This window comes from Carlito syrichta, unplaced genomic scaffold, assembly GCF_000164805.1.
Source record: "Carlito syrichta isolate Samal-C Ts95f unplaced genomic scaffold, Tarsius_syrichta-2.0.1 Scaffold113530, whole genome shotgun sequence".
Lineage (NCBI taxonomy): Eukaryota > Metazoa > Chordata > Mammalia > Primates > Tarsiidae > Carlito > Carlito syrichta.
The window spans coordinates 58,636-69,876 of record NW_007057626.1 but is presented as its reverse complement, the minus strand read 5'-3'; the positions used below and the strand labels follow the sequence as shown (position 1 = coordinate 69,876).

General features: G+C 38.5%; 1 protein-coding gene across 1 annotated transcript in view; it reads left to right on the top strand.

Moving 5' to 3' along the window:
• RAB38 (RAB38, member RAS oncogene family) overlaps nucleotides 1-11,241 on the top strand; it is a 65,416-nt gene that overhangs the window by 1,198 nt on the left and 52,977 nt on the right. The window lies entirely within an intron of this gene.

Sequence of the window (11,241 nt, the reverse complement as noted above, 5' to 3'; positions counted from 1 at the left end):
ACTCGGAAGGCTGAGGCGGAAGGATCGCCGGAGCCCAGCAGGTTGAGGGTGCGGTGGCCGGGAGCAGCCACTGCACTCCAGTCTGGGCGACAGAGTGAAACTCCAACCCCCCCTCCCAAAGAAGCTTTTTTGTTTTGTTTTGTTTTTACAATGTTTGAAATCAGAATTTGATTCTAAAGATTTGTACCTGAAGTTAGGCCCGGGCAAAAGTGAGGGTGCAAAGTGTCTACTCTAAGCGTGAATCTTGAATTAAGTCTTCCAACCTAGGCACGTCTAACCCCTCATTACAGATTTTGGCTGCACTAACTCACCTGCTCAGTGGCTTTGGACAAGTCCATTCAGGTCAGTGGACTTCTTTTTCCTGTTGAGTGGAAAGGGGTTGGACAAGGCTTAGGAACCTTCCTGCTCAAGAGTTTTAAGGTCTTCTGTGATTCTCTATGAGCCACTCTCAACAGTCTCACTTCATTTCTGACTTTCTCATGGTCTGTAGTACCAGGAATGTACTTAGAAATGCTGCACCCAAACTGGCCACTTTTCCAGAAAATGGATTCGTTTCAACTGGAGCATTTGATTGGAAACACTTTATCATGACATGAAGTCAGAACAAATGTGGAACGTTTTTGAAAGGTCATTTCTGATCTGGGGACTTCAGTGTCTCTTTAATCATGAACTGCCAGGTCTTATGATAAAGTTCTTGGCACATGGACAGATTGTTGCATTGGGATTCATCTTTAGCAGCTCTAGTAGCTCAGAGGTTATCAGAGACTGGAAGATATTATCACCCACTGTCTATTGGACTTTTCATCTAAAAAAAAAAAAAACCTCTTCTGGCTGCATATGTCTCCAGGACTCAGTTTTAGAAATAACTCACTATTTAAAAGGGAATGTAGCTGTAATTTGGACATTTGTGTCCAATCTAAGTAACAGTGTGACATCAAGCATGTCATATGTCTGTGGGTCTCAATTTTATCACCTAAACAGAGAAGTTAGAAGGGTATAGTGAGTAACTGCCCAAATTAAGGAGTTTAACTGCTTCGGTTTGATTCTGGAATTTAATTTTCTCTGCTGCATCCCTATTTTGGAATTTAACTGCCTCTGTCTGAATTCCTATTTTGTTTCATATGTAGTAGGTGATCTTAGGTAACTCTTCTATCCTTCTTGTTTTCGTTTTCTTATCTGTAAATGGGGAGAATGCTTTCTCCCTTTAAATGAGAAATGAGTAACCAAACTAGCTAACGGTTATAGTGCCTGCTGTCTAGAAGATCTACAAGGATTGTTACTACAATAGCTACCAGTTTTTTTGAGTCTGTATAAACGCTAGGCAAGAATGGTTTACAAGTGCTGGTTAAGTCCTAATAAATTATAAATTCTATATTACACATGTATTTTTTCCTCAAATACCCATCACCATTTCCAGCTTTACTCATTTTACAACATACTGAATTTATGAAGTGATTTACCTCCCAAGCTTGAAAATGCTTCCTGAGCCATGTTTCTGAACTGAGGTTGCCACAGAGGCTACAATCACGGAAGTCTGTGTCAATAGGAAATCAGAAGGATCTTGGGAAGTCAGTTCTAGAGATACCTTGGTATTCTGATCAGCATCTCAGTAGGGAAGTTTCTCTTTCCCAGAGACCTCATGTTCAGTGTTAACCTGTCTTTGGCTGCATCAAGCCTGAAGGCTCTGTGAGCCGAGTTAGAGGTTGGGAAGCTGGCACAGCAAGTTGGGCAGAAATGAGGTCACTGTGGGAAAGGATGATTGGAGCATATGTGTTTCAAGCGGCATAGGAAGCCTTGTGGGTTATGAGCTCACATGAAATTCAGTCTCGAATGCCCAGCTCAGGGATATCACTGAGACAGAGAAGGTCTGCCTTGTCCTGTTAGGATATCAGATATGCCTGCTATTGAGGAAATTTTCTCAGGATAGACTCTCAATATTCATTTGATTCAGTGGCAAGTAGGGCCCTATTTGTCTAAAAACAATTCTCATTATATATCTCTCATAACCATGTAAATTGGCCAATCTAATGCTGAAAAACTTCATAAAGTATCTTTAGGGGCTTGTGAGGTAGGTCGTAAAACAAGGTGATGAACCTGACAAAACCCATAAGGGATAGCAGTTGCTCTGGATCCCCACTGGGGATCACTCTGGACCAGCAGCTGGGTCACCTGTGTTCAGAAGCTTTTGAGAGAGTCGCAGGAATTAAGTAACTCTGCCTAAGGCCACCCAGCTAATAGTGGAAGAGCCAGATTTGACCTGATTCTCTGTGACTCTGGATCAAGCTATGCCTTTGCACCAAGCAGCTAGTGTCTGGCACACAGTTGGCCTGCAAGGATGTGCGCCTGCTTCCCCTTTAAAGGCATTGTGTCACTAGTAGGTGGGTTGTCCTTCGTTTTCCTTCCTATTTCTAACTAGTTTTTGGATATTAGTCAGAACCACAGTGCATTCAGTGGAGGAAGATGAATGAAAATCTATTTCTGAAAATTTGATTCTTGGTTATGATGAGAATGTGTAGGAATTTTTGTATATTAATTAGGAAAAAAGAACACAAAATGTTCAAATTTGAGGCTTTTCTTTCTATTTTCAAATCCAGGCAATATAATTGCTCTATTCACATTTTTAAAGAGAATTGTACAGTTTTGTCTAGAACTTGTCATGTGCTTTAGGATTCATCTACGGGAATTTGGACAATTATAGTGATAGTAGGTAATATTTCTTAAGTCTTCATTCTTATGTCTAAGCATATTTAATCTTTACTTTCTCAGTAAAATAACTGGTTGCTCATTAAATCGAGCCCTAGGTTTTTTTTTTAGCAGCTTTACTCTGCTTCCTTCAACTTAAAAATAGAGAGCTAGGCATAGTCGAAATTAATTATAATATAATACTGGATATTGGGCAAGCCATAAAACCCTGTTGGATCTTAGTTATCCAATCTATAAAATGGTGATTATCTTATTTCCCTATGATATCACTTGCAGCCTCTATTAGTAAAATGTTATATTATCACTGTACCCAGAGTATAAGGAGCACATAATCATTTACTTTAACTTCTTTACTTACTAGCTTTGTGATTTGTGCAAGTTACTTAGCCTCTGTGCCTTGGTTACTTAGTCTCTATGCAACTTAGAATTGTTATAAGATTAAATGAGTTAATTCATGCAAAGCTGTGCCTGGCACATAATAAATACTGAATAAATTTTAGCTATTATTCTTGTTGTTGTAATTGTTATTATTACAAACTTTATTCACACTCATGCATTTTCCTGCTTGATTGTCACAGCATTGCTGAGGGTGTGAACTGAGAAGATGGTGCTAAACCCACTTTTTATTAGAAAAAAATAAAAAATCAGAGCGATAAAAGACTTTTTTAAGGCTATAAGTGACAGAGAAGAACAGGAACAGTAGTTCTGTTTAACTTCAACATATATATGAGAAAGATTACTAAGTCTGTTGGTCATGAGAAAACCCAACTCTAGATTTAACAAATACAGTAGAAAATAAATTGAATTGGCCAACAATTTAGAAAGTGCTTCATCATCATGTGAAAGTTTTACTGCAGAATCCTACTAAGTACCAAATGATGTTAAATACTTAAAATAAGATCCAACTTATAAGAAAAATATTTCCATGCAGTGTACTTCTATACTAACTTTACTCACTTAAACCACTTGCCAGGAAAGCACAGTAATACATTAACTAATTCATAGACAGAATGAAGGGTGAAGGCAGCCCAGGTCCAGAGTCAGGAGTCTTTGGGCTAGCTGACTCTCCACATCGGGGGCCATGACACTTATTTGGGTCACAGTGGTATGTTGTTTTGGAGTTTGTAAAATGTTTTCAGGTTGTGAAATTCAACTGAAGAAAGGATTTGGACTTGATCACCTCTTCAATATCTATTTCTAAAAGAGTGTTATTCTCTCAGGAATCTTGTAATAAGAGTCTTAAATTTCAAGGTAATAGATCTAAGAATGTAAAAAGAGCTGAATTTGGCAACCAGTGTGTCAAGCAAAAACAAAAACAGAACAAAGCAAAAGAAAAAAAAGTGTATATCAAGTCTGGGCCGTGCTCTGCTGGGCAATTTGCCTTATTTCTAGCCTGGCTAAGAATAGATTTTCTAAATGTCATGAGAAATAACATGCTATATACCTGCAGGTAAATAATGTGGACATGGAGCAAAAATGGTGAACTTTCAATGTAGGGTGAAGGATGTGTGAAGAAAGCACATAAGGGAATATTGTGGGACAGTTGTTAGAGTCTGCGTTTGTCACAGATGTGTGGATATAGGCATGTAGGACATATCTCACCATTTTAATTTTAGACAACTAGTTCTGACAGGAAAACAAAGAACAACTTGACCAAGGAAATCTAAGTCTTTGAGAAAGGGAGGGGACTGGAAGTAGTAGCTCTATATGTGATTGGTTCTTCAGCAAATATATATGTATATACAGTGATATAGTGCCTGGTAGGTGATAGACACTGTGCTAGGTGAGGGAAAACAAAGAAGGATGAAGAATAAGACTTGATTCTTGACCTCAGTTTAGTGGGCATGAGGACATGAAGGCAATTCACTGTAACAGAAAGTAAAGAGTATTGATAAAGTTCACTTTAAAATACCCTTGTGGTGCAGAGGAGATCTTATTCACAATGCATACTTCTACTCCTTGAGACTAATTGTGAGAGCTGGACAAAGCCTTTGAGCCAGAGTGATATTCCTCATGCTCTTAGCTAGCAACTGTTGTTCACCATGAGTGATTTCAAGGATGCACAACTTGAGACAAAATTCTATCCTCTGCCCTCTTTAATTCTGTCTCCTTCTTGTGAAGATTTCATGCATCCCCAGGGCTTTAAACTCTGTGAGTTGACTCCAAAACGGTGCCTATAACCTTGACTTCTCATGAACTGCAGACTTAAGTTCCATCTTCCTGCTGGACATCTCCTTTGTGATATCTCACATGTACAGCAAAAGCAACATGTCCATAACAAAGTTTGCATCAAAAAATATATATTTTTTAAATTAATGCAATATGCTCAATGTAAAAAACTGGAAAATACAAAAGAAAAACATTGACAACAAGATATGAATACAAATAGAATACATACACAATTGCCCCACTTGATGATACGTAGTAAATGATGCTATTTGTAAACCGAAACTAGGCATCTTTCTTCACTCATTGGACTTCCTAGTTTCTGTTAACTATACTACCTTTCTCCTAGTTACTTATTTTAGAAACCACTGCCCTCTTTTCTCCTTCTTCGACCCTTGCAGGTTTTTCATCTCCAAGTCAGTTGGTGAGTATGCCTCTCCTTCCACTTCTGTAGGCTACAGACAACACTTTTTTACCATACGTATTCTGCTGTCATAACCTCTTAATTAACTTTAGATCCTTCTTCCTCCAGTTCTCAGTGTACCACAGTCAAGTGTACCTTTGCAGAACATCACTTTAACAGCCTCCCAATGTCTATAGATTATATATACTGTGACGAGAACAATGAGGACAATGGGGATAAGGACATGATGACTACAAAGAAGAAGGATCAAAGTCATAGAGCAATTGGGGGAGGAGCTCGTGGAGTCCTTTAAGAAGTACCTGGAGCCGGGCTCGGTGGCTCAGCCTGTAATCCCGCGCCTTTGGGAGGCTGAGGTGAGTGGATTGCCTGAGCCCGCGGGGTCGAGACCCGCCTGGACAGCGAGACCTCATCTCTACAATAAATAAAAAAATCAGCCGGGCGTGGTGGCACATGCCTGTAATTCCGGCTACTTGGAAGGCTGAGGTGGAAGGATCGCCAGAGCCCAGCAGGTCGAGGCTGCGGTGGCCGGAAGCGGCCACTGCACTCCAGTCTGGGCGACAGAGTGAGACTCCAACTCAACAACAAAAAAAAAAAGTACCTGGAGTCCTGAGGCCTGGTGAGGTCAAAAGAAAATGCAGGGTATTTGTCTTATTGCGGAATTGTGAGGAGCACAGAAATTCTCATTAAGGGTTAAAGTACTCCTTAATTTTTTTTTTGTTTTATCTTATTGCATTTTATTTTAAAAGTTTTAAAATGTGAAGATTTGCGAGGTGTAAGGTCTTGCCTGTGGGATTTTGTTCATTTGCTTGATAAGCAGAAAGATTTCAGAGTGATTGAAATGGATTTATCTTTGCTTTAATGGACTCTTAGAATCTGATGAGGCATAAAGATATTTCAAAATAATGATAGAGATAATGATTTGATCACTGTTTTGTTAAGTGCTCTGAAGGACAAGTTTTAGAAGTGCTAAAAGAAAGTCAACAAGGGGACTTACCCTAGCCATATCTTGGAGATGAGAAGACACATGACGGAGGGTGGTGAGTGGGAAATGCTAAATGGCAGAGTAGCGGTGGTGAAAATTCCTTATATTGATCAATTTATCAAAGCAGTATTTGCCAGTTAAACACCACAATAATTCTGGCAAATAGATCTTCTTATGTCGTTTTATAGGTGAGGAAGCTGGCACAAACATAGGTAAAACATGGCACCTGGTATGTAATTGTTGCTCAGTAGAAGTGGTTTGGTGTTAAGCAGCCTTTGGAGTTCATACTAGCATTGTTACTCACCTGATAAATTTTTGAGACTAGACGTATTGACTTACACTTAGAAGCCTTTCTCTTTCTCTTTTGATAATTCACATCAAAGAACCCCTCAAAGCATTCAAACTATTGAGAACCCTTTTTATTCATTTCACTTCTTTGATTCTGGAATGGACACTCCCAGAGGTCTATGGTGGCCCTGTTGCTCCTGGGGCTGGGAATGGGTTTAGTCTAGCAAGGAAAGATCCTCATCTTCTAGTTGGTGAACTAGAGTGGTCTCCTTTAGCTTGGCAAGATCAAATCTGAGCTCTATCCTGGGGTTCCAAATTATTAAGCTTTATTTATTTTTTCAGCTGCTTGGTAATTTATTTAAGAAGTTACATGATCTTAAATTACTCTTTGACAATAACTCGGGTTTTAACTTCCACTATTCACCTTGCCTTTAGTTTGCCATTCTCAGGTACTAATTGAATCTTGTCTTTTCTACCTTGTTAAATGGCTATCTCATTTCTCTGTTCAATAGCCTTGTCTTCTTCACAACTCATCAGAACTACTGCGGCAGCTTCCTCATGGTCACCCCTCCTCCAGCCCATCAGTTTGTACTCCACAGTGGTGCTACTCCTCAGCACGATGCTGTTGTCCAATTGGATAGTCTCCAGTTTGGCATCCTTTGGTGGGATCTGCGTCGCTTTCAGAATCAAAGTTAAATTGTTAACATGAAAGTGAAGGTTGTCTGTAATTAGGCCTCTGTCACTCATTTCATTCTCATCTCTCACACCGGATTCTTATATTCCAGGTATCTCACAGTGACCTCGACTTACCTACCTTTTCCTTTATGCAATAACTTACACAATTGCCTCTGACCAAATGCAGTTTCCTCCTCTTTACTTAGATAACTCCTTCAGGTCCTTTGTGACTCCATGTCACCTCCTCCAGAAAAATGTCATTGACACCATGTGACTGGAGGAGATACTTTCTCTGCTCACATAATATTCTATACTTCCCCAGGTTAGAAATCCTCTACTACTGCGTTGGAATGTCTTTTTTCTCTGAACTGTATCCCTAGGTCCTAACATAGTACTCAACACGTAGTAGGTGCTCAGTAAGACGTTTTTCAGTCAACTATTAAATCACTGCCTTAATTCTAGGGCATCTCATTGATCTAAACATTTCTTCAACAAAATAGAAATAAATGTATTAATTCAATTGTGCTCATGATTGAAATACTTCATAATTTCATAGACGTTAACATATAAAATGCATACATTGTAGAATTGAGAAAAATAATAACCACTTTCTTAAGGAGATATTCTATTTCTTTTTCAGCCATAAAAACTGGAGTGTGGCCTTAAATATCACCCTCAAAAGCTGTGCATTTTCATTTAACAGTCTCCATAATTTGGAGTGAAATTTCATTCTGGAGGATAGAAGGAAAAACTATATCTTCTTTATGATTGTTGGGTACATTACATAAAGTAAAAACTTCTTGAAAGGTAATTCTGCAGAGTTGAAACTTTGAATACCCCTCAGAACCACACCAGTCATTTTTCAGATGAGGAAGTTTGGTTGGGAAGGGAGGTGGCACTAGTTTCTTAGGCCCACAGAACTTGTTAATGGTTGAACACAGGATTTCATGGCCTATTACAGATGAGGTTTGAAGAATTAAAAGTTTATTTTTTACCACCTAGTGTTTTACCACCTAGTGTTTTACCACCTAGTGTTTGGTACTACCATTGCACTGAGTTATAAAGATAATTGAATTGGGTAGGCACCTAGCCCTGTGGAAGTTCATGCTGTGAAGCAGAGGGGATGATGGTGTAGCACTAGGGGCACCCAAAATCATCCACCATTTGGATTCAATAACATTTCTAATTTCACTTCTCCCAGCCTTCATTATGAGGCTTTAATTTGAACTTCTTGCCATTTCTTATTTAGTCCCATGCATATGGCCTCCTGTCTTTGCTTCTGCTCTTCCTACTGGTTCATGTACCCTTCCCTTTAGCTCCAAATATCCAAGTCCTACCTGACATCTAAGACAGGAGCTTAGAGGGCAGCTCTAAGGGCAGCTCCTCTGCAGAGGTGTCTCTGATTCTCAGCTGTCAGTAGTGACTTCTTTCTCCCCAGAGTCCCATGCAGCTCCTTTTCCTCCTTTGAGGCACTTTCTCCACTGAGCTTTGCATTAGAGTTCTTGTGTACCTGTGCAGATACCCTTCATGATTGTTAGTAGACCCTACAGAATTGTTTGTGGCATAATTTAATGACATGTAGAGTCAGCAAAGAAGTAGAGAAAGAGAAAATGGCAAGAAGGAGGAGAGCCAAGTAATGGCAGGATTTTGGAAGCCAAAGACAGAGAACTTAAGAAAAGATGGTCAATATTTGCAAATGTCTTTTTACTTTTTGCTCCAAGTCTCTACTTTTTGTAGTTTGTGTTATTCTGATGTATCATTTAAACTTTGTTCTTCATCATTTAAATTTGGATTTAATTTTTTTTTTTTGAGTTGGATTCTCACTCTGTTGCCCAGACTGGAGTGCAGTGGCCACTCCCGGCCACCACAGACTCGACCTGCTGGGCTCCGGTGATCCTTCCGCCTCAGCCTTCCGAGTAGCCGGAATTACAGGCATGTGCTACCATGCCCAGCTGATTTTTTTTTTTTTGATTTATTGTAGAGATGAGGTCTCACTGCCCAGGTGGGTCTCGAACCCACGGGTTCAGGCAATCCACTCACCTCAGCCTCCCAAAGGCGCGGGATTACAGGCTGAGCCACCGAGCCCCGCTTGGATTTAATTTTTAATTAGTTTATCAGCCTGGCATAAGATTTCTCTCTCAAGAAGAGTGATGGAAATGTAGGTAGCTTCTTGTGTGTACCTCCTCAGTGTAATGCAGGCACAGCAAATATTCATAATGTAAGGAATCAAACACATTTTAATGTCTTGTAAGATAAAGTCTTAAATATTGGTTTAAATTTGTGATTTAAGATATTTGATGGGATGAATGTTTTCCCTATAGTATAACATGCTACTATTATTGAGTGTCAGGCATAGTGCTATGTATTTATATGCATTATTTCATTTACTGCACACAATGAACTTATCTGGTAGGCACTGTTCTTAACCCCATTGTAGAGATGAGAGATACTTAGCCAGGTTAGAAAACAGATAAACAAGCAAACAAACACATAACATTTTTAAAAAGCCTTACAGATAGTAAGGGGTAGTGGTGGGACATTCACTGGGATTTATCTAGCTACAGATTCTTTTTTCTACCATTCTGTTATTTCCTAATGCACGACAAAAAATGCAGTGGTTTTCGCAGCTCATGAATTATTTAACTTGTATTTAGAAGATGCATGCTATGTATTTTAGGAGAGTAATTTATTAATTTTTTAATCATTGCACTTTTGTATAGATCTAAGAATTGCATGAGCTGAATTATTTGGACACATTATTGCTAACATCCTATGGTTGATTGACTTACTAACAACCATCTTTATATGTTACTTTTAGGAAGAAAAAAACCACTATGCCTGAGGGACACAAGTCTCCAATTTAAGATTTAAAGCTAAGAATACTATTGAATTTGTTGGTATAAGAATAAAAATAAATATTTATACAATAGTAGAGGGATTGGTGTGCATGTGTTATGGTGTGTGTGTATTTCTGTGTGTGTGTGTTTTAAAGAAAACCATAGAATAGACTGTAGAGGCTATAGCACAATTTCTAAAACTTCCTCAGTTTGCTACATCCACACCCTTAGCATTAAAGTAGTTTTCTCATTGTGCCTTTAGACCAAAAAATAAATAATGAACAATACTGTTCACTATAAAGTTAGCACCGAAAAACTTAATAAGTATTATGTCCTAACAACTTAATTGCCATAAGAAAAAAAAAAACCAGAAATTAGAAGAAAATTATTTTTGTTTCATTTTCAGTAACTACAGTTTGGTATAGGCATGTAGGTACCTTTGGCCTTGGAACAGACTCTCAAACCTTTGAGTCAGAGTGGACACCACCATTCTCATGTCCTGAATTACACTGATGTTCATGTAACTTGCTTGCTGTTACAGAAACTTGCAAAACCCCAGTTTCTAAAAGGTGTGATGGTATCAAAAAGTATGTAGTATTAAAACTGTGAATTACCTCAGGCTGGTAGTTCCTGAGGTGTCTGATTGATCTTAGTACCACTGTGTTTGCCTTGAAATTTTAAAATATCCTGTTGCACCTCTGAGTTCACTGTGGCACTCATTTTGAAAGTTATATAGCTCTAGAAGAATCTGGAAATTCTTTAAGAGTGAAATGTTTAGAATCCAAGATCTTTTGTGAGTTATTTACAAAAGTGTCTAATGGCTACTTAGAGGTATTATCTAAAATGTTAAGTAATTCAAATATTTTTTAAATTTAATACATTTGAGCTTGCAATTCAGTGGATATATTTTTAAGTTGTTTATTTATTTAATTACAATCATGAGATGCTGATCCTTCTATCTTGTTTCATGCCAACTTCACATCTGTGACTTGATTTTATTCCCCACCTTCATCCACTGTTGAGCCTTACATTGCTACATGATCTTTCTTCTCCATCCAAATGAGTTGCTTCACTTAAGCTGGTAGTACTAGACTCCAGTCTAAAAATGTTCTGACAAAAAAAATCTTGATCTACTGTAGTAACACTCATTTTCACATACACATATG